Source organism: Pelobates fuscus, chromosome 10 (genome assembly GCF_036172605.1).
Source record: "Pelobates fuscus isolate aPelFus1 chromosome 10, aPelFus1.pri, whole genome shotgun sequence".
Taxonomy (NCBI): Eukaryota; Metazoa; Chordata; class Amphibia; order Anura; family Pelobatidae; genus Pelobates; species Pelobates fuscus.
In genome coordinates, this window is record NC_086326.1 from 147,728,961 (window position 1) to 147,751,043 (window position 22,083).

The window sequence follows — 22,083 nt, forward strand, 5'->3', positions numbered from 1 at the left end:
TCTCCACTTCACAAACCCACAAGAGGTGGAGGAAGGCGGATCAGATATCCCAGCAGTATTGTGACCGCTGTGACTGGCTGTCACAGCGATCACATGTGCTGGGACATCGCGATTTGCTGTTGCTGGTCTGCCCCTGACTCAGAGGGACCCAGCAACAGCGTTAACCCCGCGATCGCCGGCACTGCACGATCGCGGCGTTAATTTTACTGAGTGACGGACGAGGTCCGTCACCCGTCGTTAAGGGCATCCCCAGGATGACGGACCTCGTCCGTCACCCGTCCTGAAGGGGGTATATAATGTATGGGGTAAATATACACCCCCTGTATATCCTGTGTATATAATGTATGGGGGTAAATACACACCCCCTGTATATACTGTGTATATAATGTATGGGGTAAATATACACCCCCTGTATATACTGTGTATATAATGTATGGGGTAAATATACACCCCCTGTATATACTGTGTATATAATGTATAGGGGTAAATACACACCCCCTGTATATACTGTGTATATCATGTATGGGGTAAATATACACCCTCTGTATATACTTTGTATATAATGTATGGGGTAAATATACACCCCCTGTATATACTGTGTATATAATGTACGTGGGTAAACATACAACCCTTGTATATACTGTGTATATAATGTATGGGGGGTAAATATACACCCCCTGTATATACTGTGTATAGAATGTATGGGGTAAATACACCCCCCTGTATATACTGTGTATATCATGTATGGGGTAAATATACACCCTCTGTATATACTATGTATATAATGTATGGGGTAAATATACACCCCCCTGTATATACTGTGTATATCATGTATGGGGTAAATATACACCCTCTGTATATACTGTGTATATAATGTATGGGGTAAATATACACCCCCTGTATATACTGTGTATATAATGTATGGGGTAAATATACACCCCCTGTATATACTGTGTATATAATGTATGGGGTAAACATACACCCCCTGTATATACTGTGTATATAATGTATGGGGTAAATATACACCCCTTGTATATACTGTGTATATAATGTACGGGGGTAAACATACACCCCCTGTATATACTGTCTATATAATGTATGGGGGTAAACATACACCCCCTGTATATAATGTATGGGGTAAATATACACCCCCTGTATATAATGTATGGGGTGAATATACACCCCCTGTATATACTGTGTATATAATGTATGGGGTAAATATACACCCCCTGTATATACTGTGTATATAATGTATGGGGTAAATAGACACCCCCTGTATATACTGTGTATATAATGTATGGGGGTAAATATACACCCCCTGTATATACTGTGTATAGAATGTATGGGGGTAAATATACACCCCCTGTATATACTGTGTATATAATGTATGGGGGTAAATATACACCCCCTGCATATACTGTGTATATAATGTATGGGGTAAATATACACCCCCTGTATATACTGTGTATATACTGTATGGGGTAAATATAGTGTGTATTGAAATTAATTCTATCTCTAATTTACAGAGCCACCGAATATTCTAATTCCTGACCACAACCAAAAGAGCCTGTTCTCAGGCTGCCAGATTGGATTAATGATGACAAACAGGAATCCGATGACCGAGAAGATCCTGGATCTGACCCTGGAGGTCAACTACCTGCTGACTGGAGAGGTGAGGGATTCTGGGAATGGCACAGTAACTACACACTTTCTCCTTTGTATTAACAGAGAAACCTCGACAGAATTATTATGGTAGTTGTAAGTAAGGATCGACCGATATCAATTTTTTTTTTAAGAGCCAATACCGATAATATGCGAACTTTCAGGCCGATAACTTATACCGATATTCTGTGCATTTAAAGTTTTGAAAAAAAACACCAATGTCTACACCAGGGGTAGTCAACCTTTTTATACCCACTGCCCACTAATGCATCTTTCTTGATGGTAAAATTTCCTTACCGCCCACCAGTGCTGCAGTAACTCAAACTTTTTAGCGCAAGTGTGTTCAGATACTCTGGTAAATAGCCACAAGCATTTTTTTTTCCCAGATGTGGGTTCTAAATTTGTTGCACAATTTAACAACTACTTTTACTCTTACCACGTTTTTTTTGTTTTTTTTTAATTCTTTATTTTTGAACATGCATGAGGTTACATTACATCCTGCTTTGCCACAACAGCAAACGCAAGGAATTGCGGTACATTCAATGATACATGTAAGATGATTTTGAGGTTCATTAAAGCTAGTACTCGCATCATTTAGTAAAACAGCAAGTCATTTTATATTAAACCATTAAGCTAACAACAAGTTTGTAGGTACAACATAAGTTAGTCGAGATATTGTTGTTGATTAAATTAGTGGCTAGTTTTTAAGTTAGATATCTTGCATTCAATACAGGCTAGACAATATGAAGCTGGAGTAGATAGAACAACCAGTATGAGGGAGTTCTAAGCTTGGTCTTGGGGCGGAACCAACCTCGCCACTGAGAACTGGAGAAGCCTGGTTGCTAGCCTCCTGCCCAGTGATTATGGTCCCTGGGAGATATTGCCTTTTAAGGGACTGAATTGGGGCTTATGGACTGCTACCATAATGTACTGACCCTTTAAGAACTACTTGTGGGCATGTGGATTGTATAATACTGTCCCTAGCCCTTTAAATACTTTGGGGACAGATTGGTACTTTTGTATATGGCACTTCGGACACTGTCGAAGTTACCGAAGTTACCGAAGTCGTCGAAGTGGCCGGTATCGGACAAAGGACCACGTGGCGGCGGCCATTTTAACTTCGAACACTGCCGACCCTTAACATCAACTCCACTTCGACACTTCGACTAAAGTCGAAGTACAGGCACACTTCGAATGGGACTGAGCCGTTTTTATGCCAGAAATTGACCGACCGCACAGCCCAAATCCATGGAACTGTTTTGGGCAAGAAAATGTGCTGGCGGTCGGTCATAAAAGGACTTCCGTGTAACTTTTGATCCACTGGAGGGATTTGCCTGATTTTTGGAAGTGTTTATGTTTAAAGTATGCTGAGTCTGAATATGTGATTGTGATGTATGGTTTTAAAGTTATGAAAGTTGTGTAAAAAGTATATTTTAAACTGTATGCATAATGGGATTATGTGTCACACTAAGGGGAGGGGATGTGTGGGTTGCACCCGTGTTACTATTGGTTATTTTATGCCTCCCCCTGGGTGTGGCCTGTATGTGTGAGCTGGAAATAAAAGCCAGGCTGGATGAGCCAGTCGAGAGTTCCTGTTTAACCCTCAAAATGAAGTGTCGTCTCATTATTGGGGGAGGATTTATTGTATGCTGTTCCAGTTCGACTGCTAGGATTGAAAACCTATTCGTATGGTTCCTATTCAACTGTCTACAGCATTCATATGCCTGAGAGCATTCATATGCTTCTCCGATTCGGTGGTTGTGGTGTCTGCTGCAGTGCTTGGAGTCCTCAGGAAACGCTACGAGCATCCTTTAACGGAGGCACCCAGTCGGGGTGCCAGGCGATCCGTTACAGGTCTCATATCTGGTTTTGTGGGCAGCAGTTTAAACAAGGCAGGGGTATACACATCTTACAGGTGAGGAGAGGATCTATCGTTGGTTATGCACATTAAGATTAACAACACTGAGCTATGATATAGTTGCTGTATGAGTGCTGTGTTGTGGCTAAGTCCTGCTTAACCCTTGCCAGTCCTGGGTGTGATGATGCCTTGTGGTGTGGCAGGTGTCCAGGGAGCCCGCAGCTCTGGCATGGAGAGGTAAGAATGGTGTTCTGGTTGCTCTTTGAATGGTGATGCCGAGTAGTGTTGTTGCAGTCTGAGGTTTCCGGGCCTCTGCCCTAGATTTGGCCCTTTTCTCTTGGTACACGGTGGCTGGCCATAAGGCCTCTGGGTGACTGCTGATGGGGCAGAATGGAGCTTCAGATCAGGGGAACCTCTTGGTCGTTTGGTGTTTCGGAGGTGGGAGGTTGGGTTACGGGAGTGTAGTGGTACCTGGCGCTTCAATATCCTCAGAGTCCCCTGGTATGTCGGGCGGCAGGGTAGGCGCGCCTACTTGTTGGGCTCTGGCCTCATGCCGGTTCGGCGGGCTTTTGCATCCGCCGTCTTCTCTTGTGCTGTAAATGAGTTGCTGTGGGGAGGTCTGCACTCCAGGCGTCTCCAAAATTCTTGACATATGCGGTCAAATTTGGCATTGAAACGCTCCCTCCATGCCTCTGTGTTCTCCTGGAACCTCGGAGGTAGTGGCTCGGCGGCCATCTTAGAAGTAGCGTGCGGCCCACATTTAGGCTGAGTACTCCCTCGTTGCTTGTGTGAGAGTCTCTCCAGCTGGGACCGGGATGACCCCCACCGGTCCATAGGGCGTCGGGGTGGTTGCTGCTTGGCACGGTCCCCACGGCGGGAGAGCAGCCGTCTCTCCCAGCCATGAGGCCGCCTTCTGCGCTAGGCCTCGATGCGGGTTGCTTTATGCCTCGGCGGAAAAACTCGGAGTCAGTTTCCTCTGGTTCCCACCCGTTTATGCCGTAAGCCATCGTTGAATTAGGCTACTGGAACCCCGGTTACAGGTTAAATTTGTCGCTTGTAGGCTCGTTTGGGCCAGAGCTCTCTGCCTGTGCGTCTGGCTACCTCGGCTGTCAGGCCCCGCCCCCTCCTCTTACCAAATTTTTATCTGCACTCCACACACTGCTCCCCACCTTCTTTTCTCTTTTATTACAAACACCCAAAACAACACTGTAATAGCTGCCAATTTTTATTACGTGTCACCATAAAAAGAAATTCCCTTTTTTTTGCTACTTTTCCTGCCTTATATTATATCAATCTATCAGGGGTCTCTTTTTCCCTTTCTCTTTATTCTCTCCTTCTCCTTACTTTATTTCTTTTCATTCTCTTTCTTTCTTTTATTTTATAAGATAACAAAACTTAACTTGCCAAAACATGAGTCACTCTAAACACTGCTTTCTCTCCTCCTTTGTTTTATCCCCTTTTTTCTACTTTTCTTCCGATTTTTTTCAGATCTTTTCCTTTTTATCTCCTTTTTTTAAAAATGCTTTTCTTTTACCTTCCTTATGGCAATGTCCAAAAGTAAGGCTGAGCTAGTTAGCCCACTTATTATTAGCCAACAACAATTCTCTCCTTCTCTTGCCTATACATTTTCTTTCTCCTATTTTACAAGTGCTCTGCTCCGCTTCTGCCTGACCCTGCTACCGTGCATCAGCTCCCACTCCTCCCCTTCCTCTTCCCACGTGTTACACTCGGTCGTGTTGGCACGCACGCATTCTCTTATTCGCATGCACGCGTTCTCTTATTCGCATGCACGCGTTCTCTTATTCGCATGCACGCGTTCTCTTATTCGCATGCACGCGTTCTCTTATTCGCATGCACGCGTTCTCTTATTCGCATGCACGCGTTCTCTTATTCGCATGCACGCGTTCTCTTATTCACATGCACGCGTTCTCTTATTCACATGCACGCATTCTCTTGTTCTCATGAGTTTGCGCGCATATGTACGCGTTCATGCGTGTTTGTGCACTCGCGCCCGCCCACTCTCTCGATGGAAGGAGGATTCAGCTTGTTGTGCTGCCGAACCGCCTACCGCCCACCTGGAATCCTGAAATGCCCAAAAGTGGCCGGTGGGGACCAGGTTGACGACCCATGGTCTACACAAATCTGCCGTCAAATTAACATGTTTATTGTTAATGTTTAGCTTTTGTTGGTAAATCTTTCTTTTTCATTGTTAACCCCTTCAGGACGGAGTCAATAGTACACGTTCTGATCAAAACAAAACGTAAACAAAAACTGGAATTTGCGCTAAATGTCTGTTCACCCGTAGTTCCCCTCTTTCATATTAAATGCACCCACACTTATTATATATCATTTTGTTCAGGAGAAACAGGGCTTTCATTTCCTATAAAATATTTGTATTTGAAACTATTTATTATGAATAAAATTAAAAAAAACTGAGAAATTTTAATTTTTTTTTTAAATTTGTAGTTCCGCCTCACATTTTAGCTGTAAATGTCATAATACTGTTAGGTTTTACGGCAACAAAATGCACATATTTGTAATCAGCGATGTCTCACGAGTACAACAGTACCCCCCATTAACAGGTTTTATGGTGTTTTGGAAAGTTACAGGGTCAAATATAGAACGTTCCATTTTCAAATTGAAATTTGCCAGATTGGTAATGTTACCTTTGAGACGGTGTGGTAGCCCAGGAATGAGAATTACCCCCATAATGGCATACCATTTGAAAAAGTAGACAACCCAAGGTATTGAACGTGGGGTATGTTTAGTTTTTTTTAGTAGCCACTTAGTCACAAACACTGGCCAAAGTTAGCGTTCATATTTGTTTTTGTGTGAAAAAAGCAAAAAACTAATATTTGGCCAGTGTTTGTGACTAAGTGGCTACTAAAAATGACTGGACATACCCCATTTGCAATACCTTGGGTTGTCTACTTTTGCAAATGGTATGCCATCATGGGGGTAATTCTTATTCCTGGGCTACCATACGGTCTCAAAGGCAACATAACTAATCTGGCAAATTTCAATGTCAAAAAAATGAAATGCAAGCCTTATATGTGACTCTCTAACTTTCCAAAACACCATAAAACCTGTACATGTGGGGTACTGTTATTCTCGGGAGATTTCACTAAACACAAATATTAGTGTTTTAGAACAGTAAAACATATTACAACAATAATATAGTCCATAAAAGTGCAGTTTGTTTGTAAAAAATGCAAAAAACGTCACTTTTACTTAAAATATCATCGTTGTAATACAATTTACCAGTTTTAAACACTAATATTTGAGTTCAGCGAAGTCTCCCGAGTAAAACAGTACCCCCTATGTACAGGTTTTATGGTGTCTTGGAGAGTTACAGGGTCTAATATAGTGCTTGCGAATTAAATTCTCTGCACTTTCTCCCTGTGTTGTCAGGCATGTCAATCAAATTTTAATTAATCAAATCACCTAATTATGTTAAAAAATTACTTAAATATACACGTAGAATTTTAATATATATGCATTTATAGGTATATAAATTCTGCGTGTATACTAATGTAATCTTTTATGTAATTATATGTATTTATCTCTATATATATATATTTGCGGTTATTTGTATTTTATATATAGATAGATATATATAGAATGTCATTCTAAGTGTATTCTGTTTCCAATATATATATATATTAATAACAAAATACAGTTAGAATGAAATTACATATGAATATATAATTTATTTTATATTTTGTTTCAATATTTTATTTATTTATTTAATTATTTTATTTATTTATTATTGTAATTATGCGTATATATATATAATATATATGTAGATCTATTATATATATTATATATATGTAACGTCATTCTAAGTGTATTTTAATATTAATATATATACTAATATTAATATTAAAATACATTACGTATGACGTTACATATATATAATATGTATATATATTATATATATAATATATATACATATTATATATATATAAAAAGGCATTTAATTTATTTTAGAACATTTTAATTTTTTTTTTTTTACACTACCTACCAGCAGGGGGACTGTCTAATATTTTAGACACCCCCCTGCTGGCAGATCCATAGCCAGCTATAGGGGGCCATGTGATCGCTCTTTGAGAGCGATCACATGGCCCCCGGGGGCCTCATTTGCCGGAGGGGGGCTGCCTGGGCTCTCAGACAGCCCCCCAGAAGAGGATCGCGGCGGAGGTGAGTACACCTCTGCTCCTGGGGCTGCAAGCCGTTACGGCGTTCTATGCCGCCGCAACGGCTTTAAAGCCCTTTAAAGCCGCGACGGCATAGAACGCCGTAACGGCGTTAAGGGGTTAAATAAAAATGAAAAATTACAGAACCAAATTATGTTGCATAACAAAACAAAAGAATAAAAATAACAATAAGAGAGTAGAGATAGACAATACTATTACAGTCATCATACGGGTATTGGTCTCGGGGAGCAGAGGAACTGGTAGTGGGCACAGGGTAGGGCACATTACACTACTCCGACACAGGACCAGTTCCTGGAGCAACCCAGATCATTCAGTGAATGCCAAGCCATGTTAACCTGCTATCCAGCTTCAAGGTTACAAGAAAGTGAGTTAAGACAGACATTAAATATTTTTTTTATGAAAACTGTGACGAAAGCACCTTCGTCACTGGGATTTGGAGAGGACTGCTTGCCAGCTTCTTGCCCTGTGACTATGGCCCCTGGGATGTATTGCCCTTTAAAAACACTATTTGGGCATATTGGGTTTTAAAACACTGTTTCCCCTTTAAATTATATTGGAACAGTTTTACACCTTTGAAGTGGCACTTCAGATACATCCAAAGTATCGAAGCCATTCGAAATTCGAATACGTGGCGGCGGCCATTTTATTCAGTCAAACGAGTTCATCAGTGTTTTGTCGTCGAGTTCATATCGGACACGCGACGGCACGAACACCACTGAAACGTTACCGTCTCTGGACTTCGATTGGAGTTGAACGCTGTTCGACAATTCGAATAGCACTTTAACATTGACTATTTGATGAACGGTTCCCGTTCATCTATTTGAACTGAAATTAGCATTGGCAATAGACAAGCCGCACAGCCAAATTCTCTGGAACTGTTTTGGGCATGAAATCATGCGTGCGGTCGGTCAAAAGAGACTTCCATAAAACTTTTGAACCCCTGCTCTGATCTGAGTGATTTTTGGATATGTTGCTAACCCAGATCAGGGCTATCCAGTGAGACCGCCACTAGAGGCTGGATTAACCCTAGTGTAAACATAGCAGTTTCTCTGAAACTTTTATGTTTACAGCTGCAGGGTTAAAACTAGAGGAACCTGGTACCCAGACCACTTCATTGAGCTAAAGTGGTGTGGGTGCCTATAGTGGTCCTTTCATTTTTTAATAATAATGCTGTTTGTGTGTAGAGGAAATATATCATTCACTAGCACTAGTCAGTTGTCTCCAAACTCACTTTCTCATCTACCTTGAGCTGTGCTCCGCATGCTTCTGGCGCTCTGCTCACAGCAGGGAGGGTTGATGATGATGATAATGATGCTGATGATGATGATGATGACGACATGAGGTTGTACGAGATAAAGTCGCTTTGGCTGGCGGCTGGACGTGGAAGAAGGCGTGCTGTGAAGGTAATTATTGTATGTTACAAAGAGCCATGTGGTGGTTGACAGGTTGTAGCTTTGGTTGATATCAGTCTCACCTTCTGCCTCTTGTGTGGTGCTTCTTCTGAGTTCTAGTTTTGTTCCTCCTCAGCTCACAGCAGGGAGAGGGGTGAACCATAAAATGATGTTGCGCCTATTTGGCGGCTGGACACAGAATAAAGCAGGCGTGCTGTGAAATAAGAATTACAATAAGCAGTAGTAGTATTTTTTTCCGACCTTAAATTGGAAATGATCTAAATCAGGACTGGACTTTTCAAAACTTGCACAAATTAAATGCCATATTGATGATAAAGTGTTGATGAATTCCTTCTGAATGTAATACTTAATAATTTGCACAGTATTTGGCGTGGGGGCATTTTAGTATACTACCCACGCCCAGTGCTTTATTATCATTTTTATTGTGCCAATGTACTACCAAGTACCAAGGGCCTTATTATCATTTATAATATAATGCCAACAATATATCCAGAGCTTTATCATATAGTGCCATATCCACCACCACCCCTCCCCTGCTCAATGACTACTGTGAGAAAACCCACCGGGTGTTCGGGGTTTTCTCTGAACATTAATCTGTTTAGTATTCGGTTAGTTTATGCCACATTGGTTCGGTAGATTGAAACTACCGAACACCGACCACCCTCCTGGCTCATTGACTTCAAAGGAGCCCGTTAATTAAGAGCTCTCTCAGGGTGGCCGCAATTCATATATACGAATGCCACATGGTGGAGAAAACGACGGCCATCTTGTTTGTCCAGGACAAAGGCAGCGAGACTTGGTCGTCGAATGTCTGGAACTAAAACTGGACACTCGACTTCCCGAACACCGGTCTCAAACATACAAACGATGGAACTGTATTTCCAGAACAGCTAGGAGGGCACTTTTCGGGAATTTGATGTATTCGCAGGAGGGGAACAATCGCTCCTATGAGCCAGGAGGCTCCTTCCATGGATTTTTGAGTTATTTAATATTTTCATAATTTACCGACCGCTCACGCTGAATTCGTGGAACTATTTTGGGCAAGAGCTTCGTGTGCAGTCGGTAACTTAAGACTTCCACACTTTTTAAAAAACCCTGAACCAATCTGGGTGAAATTTGAATATGTTGTTCCCCCAGATCGGGGCTATCAGGGGATGTGACATTTGTGGGGATACCTTAAACATAAAGGGATGTTCTGAATTTTCAGGAAAACGTGTGCACTTCGCCTGGAGATAATTGGGTTATTCCTTAACTTATCTCATTATCTCACAGGCGGAGACAGGAAGTGTAACTATATGATTGGCTATTTGGTTTGTGTACTGTGGGAGGTCCTCCTGCAAGGGGACCTCCATAAAAGCCTGTGTGGTCTCAATAAACATCAGTCTTGATACACCCTTCATCATGTTTCGGCTGCTGTTTGGGTACCTGATTGCTACTTGGGAAAAGCTGTACTAGAGGATTTCGTTTCTTTGGCATTTAACTACCGACCAGAAGTACCGAACGGCGAGCTATAATCACTCTGGCTCTCAGCCGTTCGGCTCAAATCATTCGAACCCAAAGCTACCACTTCAGGGTTCGTTACAACTACCAAGGACTGCTTGCTTTATTATCATTTATAATATGGTGCCACTGCCAAATGCCATTATCCACCACCACCACCCCTCCCCCTCACTGACTACCAAGGGCCTTATTAATTTATAATTTACATTTATAATATAGTGCCAAATGCCAATATCCACCACCCCACCCCCCTACTCACTGACTACCAAGGGCATTATCATATAAGAGTGCCAATTAAATTAGAGGGGCAAAGGTTTAAAAATATATGGAAGTATTACTTTACTGAGAGGATAGTGGACACATGGAATAGCCTTCCAGCTGAAGTGGTAGAGGTTAACACAGTGAGGGAGTTTAAGCATGCATGGGATAGGCATAAGGCTCTCCTAACTATAAGATAAGGCCAGGGACTAATGGAAGTATTTAGAAAATTGGGCAGACTAGATGGGCCGAATGGTTCTTATCTGCCGTCACATTCTATGTTTCTATGCCTATATATATATATATATGTGTGTGTCTATGTCTCAGCTAGTGATCAGCACTCAGTCTTATAAGGTTAAAAGTTAAAAGTTTATTGAAAATCCATTACATTTTGTATTTTAATGGATTTTCAATAAACTTTGAATTTTTAGCCTTATAAGACGGTGAGTGCTGAACACTACCTGAGACCTATATATTCTTCCCTGGATTACTAGCACCCGACAAATACTTCACATAAGCGTAAGTGCAAGGACTGCCTGTATTTTGATATACATATAAACCCACCCAGAGCTTTATTATGATATAGTAGTTAGTGCCATGTGCCATCCACCACCACCACCCCTCCCCCCCTCACTGACTGACTGAGTGAGTAACTAATACTTTGTTTATTGGAGTAAAGAAAAGAAAATTACCTTTTTAGTAGACCAGAAGGAAAAGATTGGCAATCTTTCAGACAGCACTACTTCAACTCCTCCCTAGCGGTCCCACGATTTGCGCGCCTGGTGCGTGCGCCTGGTTTTGCCGCGCAGAGCTGTGAGACTTGGAGAAAGACTGGGGGCGCGCGGGGGACTCCTTATCAGTAAGATTAGATGCTGATACCAATAATTTAGAAAATCCTGAATATCGGCGGATAACATCGGTAAATACGATAATCGGTCGATTCTTAGTTGTAAGTGATGCTTTCCCATCATTCGGTGGCTTATCATGTGGTTTGAAATGTTGGGAGTTTTCTATATTGTGTAGCTGGAATTAAATTAAATGTATTGCTTCTCCATGTTGTATGCTCCCATACCCCGTAATCCATTCCCTCTCTTTTTGTTTTCCCAGTTGGGTATTTCCTTATTGTTCCAGGGTCACTTCTACATCAGTTTAAACTGGCTGCCATGCAACTCCCTTAAAGAGACTATTATAGTCACTGTAGCGGACCCTGGCTAACCGGGCTGGTTACCTCCGTTATTAATGGATGAAGAGACCCATCTCCCCCCAGTAACTGGACAACACACAGTTCCAGGGGTACAACAACAACTGTATTGGCCACACTCAGCTTTATACTTTACTAATGCAATGGGTGGATCACACATGAAGATAATGTCCCCTCCCAGGGGTCGTGTAACAGAACCGGAACTCCAGCCCCTTTGTCCCCTGTTCCCGCCACTTATGTCCCCTCCCAGGGCCCTCCCCCTCCCAGGGGTCTTCTTCCCAGAAGTCTTTGTATCTGGGGGTCGTAGCGCGGGAAACTTCCTGCCTCTTTACCTCCCAGCGACAGAGAGCCCGCCAACCTCAGTCATTCTCCCCAAAGGATGTCTCAACCAATCTCAGGGACCCCCAGAACTGAAACCGTCACAAACAGTAACCTGTGTCCTTTCGGGACGTGAATCCTCCCCCTGGCGAGCGTTCGTCTGTACGAACAGGGGCCAGCCAGCAAAGCACTCATTCAATACTTCACTTGCGGTTTCACATGTTGTGACTTGCCAACGCACCGAGGCTTCCCGTGCTGTTTGTGGTTTTGACACCTCATTATGAGGTGTGAACGTTTTGGATCAACATTCTAAATGAGGTTTCGTGGCGGCACTCCCGAACGTGGAGCAGGCAGCTCAGATGAACAGAGAGTAAAATACATGACTGAAATAGGGCCAAGAACACACATCACAGAACAATCTGGTCAATTCACTTTTTAGCGGGGGTCCCGCTACAGTCACCAAAACAACTTTAGCTTAATGAAGCAGGTTTGGTGTATTCGCTGTCATTTAGGAGTTAAATCATTTTGGTTATGTAGCCCTATTCACACCTCCTCTTTTACACAGCTTTACTTGCTGAAATGAGTCATCTAATATACACTTCCACTATTGTTTTAATTCAGAAATTCTTATCTACTGGTCTGTTAAAAGCTTGCTTCTCCCTACAGGAGACTCCTGTGTATAATTAAGTTCAATTTACAGAGCAAAAGATAAAAACCTTTAAAGTAAGTTACATCTATTTGAAACTGAAACCATTTTATTTTCATGCAGGTTGTGTCAGTCACAGTCAAGGGAGGTGTGGCTAGGGCTGCATAAACAGAAACAAAAGTGATTTAATTCCTAAATGGCGGAGAATTTAGCAGTGAGACTTCAGAGGCATGATCTATACACCACAACTGCTTCATTAGGATAAAGTTGTTTTGGTGACCATTGTGTCCCTTTTAAGTCTCCCTTGTGGTGCACAGTCATTGTTACTGCCTTTCCCAGCCCTTACTTGAAAACACAGTGCTCCTTTCACACTGGATGTAATTTAATTAAACTTCTTAGTTTGATTGATTGCTATCCCAAGCCCATACTGCTGTTGGTTGACCTTTATACACATAAAGGAGGGAGTAGCATCTTGAAATGTCTTCAACTGTGAGAAAGGCACTACTCCCTCCTTTACGTTTCCTACCTTGAAGAAGAGAGACTCCGATTTGGGGTGTTCAAGCTGCCTTCTTCATTCAATTTATACACTTCAAGTGCTAGAAGCCTACCATTGCTTACTCTCTTTGAATTGGTTGACGTGTGTTCACGGTACAGAGAAAGAAATGTGTGACTAAATAAAGTGTACATTACTGTTCTCCACTAGGTGTCTGGCTGATAATTGTGGGGTAATGTCTGTGGAAGCTCTATCTCTCTGGTAGATCATTGGCACTACTAAAAGAAAAACCAGCACTGGGCAGAATAGATCTGGGTCCCAAGCCAGGGATCTGTCCTTCTGTATCTGCTACAAGGTTACCCAGGCAAATAAATATATTTTGTCTGTCTGTGTTAGTAGAAGACCTGAAAGCGGCCATGTGTGGTGTATTGTTATGTTATCAGTGGTTACATTGACAGTGACAGCTGTTTAATTGAGATAAAGTATGGTCATGGTATAAATGTTGGGATTATGATGATTATAACACATGATTATAAACAGGTAGCCCTAGCATAGCATTTCTCAGCCCTGTGCACTATACAGGACTTTATAATGGAGAAGGTCGGCATCGCACACACAGAGAGAGGGGTAGCAGTGACAGAGGTGGGTGGTAGAAGCACATACTAGCAGGATTAAGGTGATTCCCCTTTCAGGGAAAAGCTAGTGAAACGACATTATAAATAACTCCAAGGTAACAAAGTGACATCCTGTGTAGACAGAGAGAGAAAGCGTGAAGTATAGGCTTATAGGAGAGATATTTCTAATACATGTTTCTTTATGTGTAGGATTACATTGTTGTGAAGAGATCTGCCGAGCCTACAATAGAGAGAATCAGTCCCTGTGTGTTTAGAGGATCCTGCAAGACCCAGAGCTCCAACACGGTGTGTCCACCTCACTCACTGATACATGAGGGAAACAATGAGCAGAACATCCTGGAACTGACCAATCAGATCATCCACCTGCTGACTGGAGAGGTGAGGCTGCTGGGAATGGGACATCATAGAGTAAAACCAAGGGATGTGTCTGGATGGTGACTGGATAAAGATGGTGGGATCTCACTGTCTGTTATTTCTTGTAGGTTTGGAAGCATTTAAAAGTGAAAAAGGAAACTTACAAGGAAGTGATGATGGAGAGTCACCACCCCCTCATCTCCTTGGGTGAGACAAAGTTTAATCAGCAATGTGTTTGACTGTAGAGCAGATATCATATTCACTTACATTATTAAATAGCTGGAAACAAGTACACAGTGTGACATTTGTACATGGATTACATACTGGTAAAGTGCACAAATGAAATAATTGTGTTATATTTTGCATGGATTACAGAGAAGAAGTAATGTCCACATATGATGGCCACCTAGCTTTTGCTGGTCCCCTCGTTTAGTTAGGCTGTTCTCTGAAGTATCTGTGAATCCTGATGGCAAGTGAGTAGCTACCAGTTCAGTCCTATTCTCTCTTGATAGCTCATGAAGCCTTGTGTAAGCTTCCATTGGAAAAGGGAGGCTTACTGGAGTAGAAGCCCTTCTGGCTCATCTAGTCTCAGGAATGTACGTTTGTGTTCCTGACACTATAGTGTTCCTTTAACCACTCCAATCTGAGATTATGTGGGGATATTTATGGGATAATAATGTAAACAGATGAGAATTGCCCACGATTTTCAATTCTCAGATCCTTAATCGTTATCGTGTTAAATGAAATGTATAACCATATACCGGTAATTAAAAATCACAAATTGTTATAAAAATAGATATTTATTTCTTAACAATTTAAATAATAATGATGAGTAACATGCATGATAATAATCAATGGAATTCGAGTATAACAATATGCAATATAATATGGTAATAATCAATGAATATGCAATATAAAAACAATATGCAATACAAAGTGGCAGTTTACTTCCTGGTTAGTATAACATTGAATCTACAAGCTGTCAAGATAAGATTTACGACCCTTTCACAGAGACAAAGAATGTGAAGTTTCAGTGTGCAGAGATGGTAAAGAAACTTTCAGCTGGCAGTTTAGAAATAACCCTTTCAATGCTGGTTAAACCTCTTCTAGGGATTTAAGATCTACTCCTATGTAATATTAATAAATAACATTTAACCAGTCATCAACCATTTCCTTGATTTTATCAAATGAGAGAAACCTACTATGTTATATTAGCTGATATTTTAATTAATTTGCCTAAATAGATATTTTATCTTATTTTAGAGCCAATCAATACAGCTGGATAAATGGTCATGATATGCTAACGTGATATTAATCACACAAATACATTAATGATTATATTGATCCCAGCTGCAGATAGGATGCTATAACCATATATATATTCTTTAATAATTAAGATTTCTAAATATGAAATCAAACATGATTTATCCAGTCATATATCATGCTATTAATTTTAATTAATTTAAATTAATTAATTAAATGCCTGTATATTTACCAGTTATGTAGATATTTTCTCATCAGATTTTCCCAGGTAGCTAAATGTCATAGATCTGTTTCTCTGCATGGAGTGTGAGAGTTTCTTGGTTACTCTGGTCGCCCGATTCTGCCTGGATCTCTCTGAATCCCCAGAGTGTCGTAATGTCTCTCTCTTCAATCTTTGAATCTCCGAATTTCTGAATCCCCCTCTCTTCCCTTGTCTTAACTTTTTAAAGGGAAAAATTCCTTAGGTGATAGCCAATCACAAGTGTGGGGTGTGGTTGCCTTCTAGGTAATCAATTTAATATTCAGACTCTAGATGGCAGTATTGTTCCACTAGACATACCTATCCAGGAAAGAGTTAACTTTTCCTGGTGGCTATTTTTGACGTCATTTACGTTATCTTTATGGTGGCTATTACTTATTTTATCTGTCAGATCACAGGGTCTTTCTCAGTTTTGTCCAGACCATGCGTCTGCAAGTTCTGCTATAATTCCTAAAATTGATAGTTTGTGAACTAAGTTTCACCTTAAACTATAATGGGACGTTGTACAATATCGAAAGTAAAATTTAATTGTTTAATCTCCTCTGTCACCTAAGTCTGGGAATAGAATTTATTATATTCCATTCGTAATTAGACAGTCTGTCCACCCCCATTCTCAATGTCTTATCTCTTTGTTTTGGTTATATACACATTCCATTCAGCTTGGGCAGAGCAGTCAGTCAAAGAGAAAGGATAGAATTTTGTGTCTCTTTGTTAACTTGAAGATACAAAATGGAGTCTGGTCTGTTTAGCAATGACTTCAGAACATACACTTTGTATTTCTATCATAGCACAAAATGTCTGCCGATATAAATACCCTGACATAACCCCCCTTTAGTGCCTGTCATAGCCAAATAATTTAGCTAATGAGTAGGCACTATGGAAGTCACAAGACATATTGTGCAATCACATAATTTCTGACATAGGCTCATGCGTGGAATGAACATGTTCGTATGCTTTTGTACCTGTAAGTGTTTTGAACTTTATGCTTAGTACAATCAACCATAATAACAACATTATCATAACACCCAATAACAATCTTAACATGGATGAACCAGTCAACGCGATCAATAAGGTCAGTATCTAACTCAGAGTATTTAAATGTGTCCACAGAAATGTTATCTTTCTTGATTGACATTTGGATAGTGTGGTTGGGCTTATGGTCCAGCAAGAACTTTAGATTAGGATCTAGAGGGATATCTAGATTCTGGAAGGGATCCACCATCTCAATAGCACTTTCGAGGACGTCAGTGTACACTGGGTATAGCGTAACGTCACCGATGGTGATACGAGAGTCGTGGGGTACCTTGATCAGTGATACAGGTGCTGGTAAGGCAATTACTTTATTAGTCACCTGGTCCCTGCGAAAAACACTCATGTTTTTAAGACACGTGCTTACCAACCACTTATCTTTTACTAAGATAGCATGCACTAACGCATTACTGTCGGTTTTTGACATAGTCACTTGACATGTTTCAGAGCCATGTTTAAGGTACTCGATCCCACAAAGCATTGGTAGAATCGTACACAAAAGGTTTTCCATCACATTGGAAATTATTGTCTTTGAATTTCTCAGTCATTCAAAATGGGTATTGAATACCAATCTGGTATCCACGGTTGAAAAGCCAAAACATCTGGGGTTTGGACTTTTACATGGATATTGTCCTTCCATGTACCAACGTTGTAAATTGATTTCATTTGAAAAATGTTTTTGGGAGTTACATATGGTATGGCCAATAAAAAGCAAATCTCCATACGTTCCGGATCAATTAAGAGAGGTATAGCGCTCCCCATCTCAAAGGCCAGATTTAATTGCATAGGCTCAATTGTTTCTCCATCCACATTGGCAAGCATCGCATGAACAATATCCTTGGATACAAAATACAGAGGTATGCGTCCCCCTGCCAATTCGATCATTCCAGTTTGCACTTCGTCGAGAAAAGCAAGTGTGTGGAACAATATCGGGTCATGCAGAAATAGAAGTTCACGCTTAAATAAGTCATGACTTTGGTGCAACTCAGTGGATTTAGCAATTAACTCCGAATGCAAATTTGTTGTAACAACTGTGTCTTCCACAATAGTTAACACGTCTTGGAGAAGTGTTCTTTGCTCTTCTATCACCTGATGAATATCGTTAATGTGTTGCTTTAGCGCATAGATTTCCATATCCAGCTTTTGGACAGTAATAGAGTTGGCTGCAGACATTCCAGTTGCGACAACTGCACCGACAGTGGCACAAACTAATGCAACAATGATAGCGGTGAGGAACCTTTTGGGTCGGTTACTCATCGAAATAGAACTGGATACAAATGGTTTCCGGGCTTGCTCCAAGATGTTTCGCACACGGTCCTGTGCTCTTTGGAGGTGCATCTGGTACCAAGTCTGTAACTCAGGAAGCTGCATCGATGAAATGTTGTACGCCTTCTCGATGGAAATCTTGGGGTCCAAGCTGACGAACACACGTTGGGTAAGGATCCTCTTCTCTGTTAAGATGAACCCTGGTGTCTCTTGAATCAGGATGCCGGAGGATGGTCCCATCTCTGCGATCGGGTCGGTCCGTAGCTCTTGGCACAGGAGCAGTACGATCCAGAAACACGCCACATCCTTCTTGGACATCTTTCAACAGTCACGGATCAGGAACTCGTTTCAGACTTATCTACTAATGATTCAAGGTTTGTTAAGTATACAAACTTATAACAGTATGACATCGCTTGGCCTAGGACAACACATTATTACGATACATCAATATATGTATTCTCTTTAATTCTATTTTTATAACTTCATCCCTCACTACATTTATTACTGACTCCTCAGCAATATGCCTATAGCAGTAAAACTAGCTAGTAACCTGCTTAGAAAATGTAGTTATTGGATGGCAAGGAAATGGTTAATGACATGAACATACATGAGATCATGGCACATCACAACATTTCACATCATACGATACCACGTGAATCAAGCATTCATCCAGGTTAGTCGTTCACCCTTCTGCATCCGAATCCACACCTATAATCCTTAATTGAGATTTAGGATGACAAGCACGCAACTGGTTAATGTGAACCCACTTTTCAATAAAATCACCATCCTTAGGAATTTTTATTTTGTACGCTACTGGGGAAATTTTGTCAATAATGACATATGGCCCTTTCCAAGAAGGTAAAAATTTATCTTCCTTGACTTGATTTCGCGCAAAATTATACAGATAGACTTGATCTGTTATCTCATATTCCTTTTTCGTAGTTTTTAAATCGTAATAGGTTTTAACCCCTGTTGCTGCTTTCTCTAGATTCTTTTGGGCAAAAGCAAACGCATGTTGTAAATGCTTGCGCAAATCTTCGATATACTGATGCGTAGTGGCAGCATTGATCAAATTATGATCCGAAGTACGATATAGTAAATGCTGTGGTAAAACCATCTTTCTTCCTGTCATCAATTCAAAAGGTGACAATTTGGTAGCAGTGCTAGGTGTAGCTCTAATTGCCATTAAAACTAGGGGCAATTTAATGTCCCAGTCTTTACCAGACTCCTTAACGTACTTTTTCAGAATATTAACGATAGACTGGTTATATCGCTCTACCCCCCCGCTAGACGCAGCGCGGTATGCAATATGTAGCTTTCGTTTAACACCTAGAATATTCCACATCTTAGCCATTACTTCGCTGGTAAAATGACTACCTCTGTCTGACTCAATTCTTTGAGGCAGACCGAACCTGGAAAAGACATGGTTAATCAACAAAGTGGCGCACACGGTACTCGTGTTCTCTTTACAAGCCAAACATTCTATCCACTTTGTGTACATACATGTAACGGTTAACATGTATTTGTTACCTCTTGAAGATCTTGTTACAGGACCTATAAAGTCAATTTGGATATCAGACCATGGTAATGACACCCCCCTCTTCTGAAGTGGTGCACGATGGGTTGGACCATGGGGTTGATATTGCGGACAAATCAAGCATCCCTGACAGTATGTCTTAACATCTCTTAACATGTGTGGCCAATATGCATAATCACGCAATATCTCATATGTGATCTTATCACCACGATGCCCAGATGTAGGTGCATCATGTGCGTGTTGGAGCATTAGCCCTCGGTATACAGTTGGGACTACCCATTGTTGAATACCATGTTTAGAAGTTCTGACCAGCAACCCATCTATGATACTAAATTGGACTTTATATCTCGTCAGGATTCGTAAATCTTCATTATTTTTGCAATCCACATCTGTGATGGGATTGGCAGTAGGGTCTTCTATATGTTTATAGAATATACCTATGACAGGATCATTCTTCTGACTGGTAATCAGGTCCTCACTAGGAGCCTCGTGACTCCATTGCACGACATTTAAGTCGGCAGTATCTCTAGCCTGTCGTCTAGTTATGGCTTCAACATGAATTGAACCCATAAGATCATCAATATTTAGGGTTTCACCATTGATGGCTGCTTGTTTTGCCAGTGAATCGGCTAGGTCATTACCATCCTTGTCAATACCTTCTATCTTAGAATGGCCTTTGGTTTTCTTCCAATATATGGTTAAACCATGTTCCTTAACCAACTCATCAATTTTACAAAACAATTTCCCATGTTTAACAGGTTTGTTATTGCTTTTCAGCATTTGGTTACGTTTCCAGCTAGGCAGATATTCAACGAAACTGTTGCGAACATAGTTGGAATCAGTTATGATAACAAATTCTTTGATCCTATATTCTATTGCCATTTGAATGGTCTTATATACTGCACAGAGTTCGGCTATCTGACTGCTTTTAGGACCAATATTGTATCCTATAGATACATTGGGATAATCACCTATCCAGGCGATTCCGATACCTGCAACTAACTTCCGTTTAGCACCAGCGACGTGGTGATATGAACATCCATCAATGTATACCCACGGTAGTGGTCGACAGTATTCCTCGTCATAAACTTTATAAGGGGAAAGCAATTGCTCTTCTAGGAAGTCATCTCCGGTGTCATTATCATCCAGAGATGGAGCAGTACAATCATGTAATTCTGCTAAACCTTGGGCAACTGGGCTTCTCTTATTATGTTTATAACGGACTTCTAATGGCCATCCCTGTAAGGATAGAGTCCATGCAGTAATCCGACTGTTAGAGAGATTACCGTCTCTAATTCTTTCACTCTGCAGATACTGTAGAGGTTGGTGAGCTGTTTCTACAATTATTTTCTCACCTTGGATATAGCTACGAAAATTTTGTAGTGCCCAGACAGTCGACAATAACGCCTTCTCACACGTGTTGAATTTAACTTCAACAGGTTACAAAGTCTTGCTAGCATATGCAATAACTTTGTTTAAACTGTCCTGCTTCTGATACAGAACAGCACTGATGCTTAAATCGGTATATCCTGTCTCCAGATAGAAGGGTTTACCCCCCTCTGGGTATGCTAAACAGGGTGCCTGAGTGAGCTTCCTCCTCAGTTCACTTACCGCTAGGTCCTGAGGCTCCCCCCAGTTCCAGGTAGTTTCCTTTTTAAGCAGGTGTAAGAGTGGTTTCATTATTTCTGCATAGTTATCTATAAACTTACGGGAGTAGTTAGTCATACCAAGGAACGATCTTAATTCCCTGATATTTGAAGGTGTTTTAGCCTTCAGTACGGCTTCAACCTTCTTCCTCTGGGGATTTAATCCTTCAGAGGTTACCTCATGTCCGAGGAAATTGACATGGGTGCGGCACCATTGTGCCTTTTGTAAAGACAGTTTAATCCCTGCCTCTCTTAACTGAGTGAGAACATGTCTAATCTCTATGATATGCTTATCAAAGGAAGTGCTTTTCAGCAAGACATCGTCGACATATGATAACGTTCCTCTCTCTCGAGTGCATCAGGCATAGCTTTATGCATGAACACAGCGAATTCATGACCAGAGTTTATGTAACCGAAAGGCATACGGGTCCAGGTATACTGCTGCTTTCCAAATGTGAAGGCCAATTTGTATTGGTCTTCATTATGGACTGGTACAGTCCAATATCCCTGCGCACAGTCAATGGCAGTG

The 22,083-nt window shown here is 41.1% G+C and overlaps 1 pseudogene; it reads left to right on the forward strand.

The window, feature by feature from the left end:
• Nucleotides 1-3,704: 3,704 nt before the first annotated feature.
• The window catches only part of LOC134575521 (oocyte zinc finger protein XlCOF22-like), a 30,152-nt pseudogene continuing 11,773 nt past the window's right edge, over nt 3,705-22,083 (forward strand).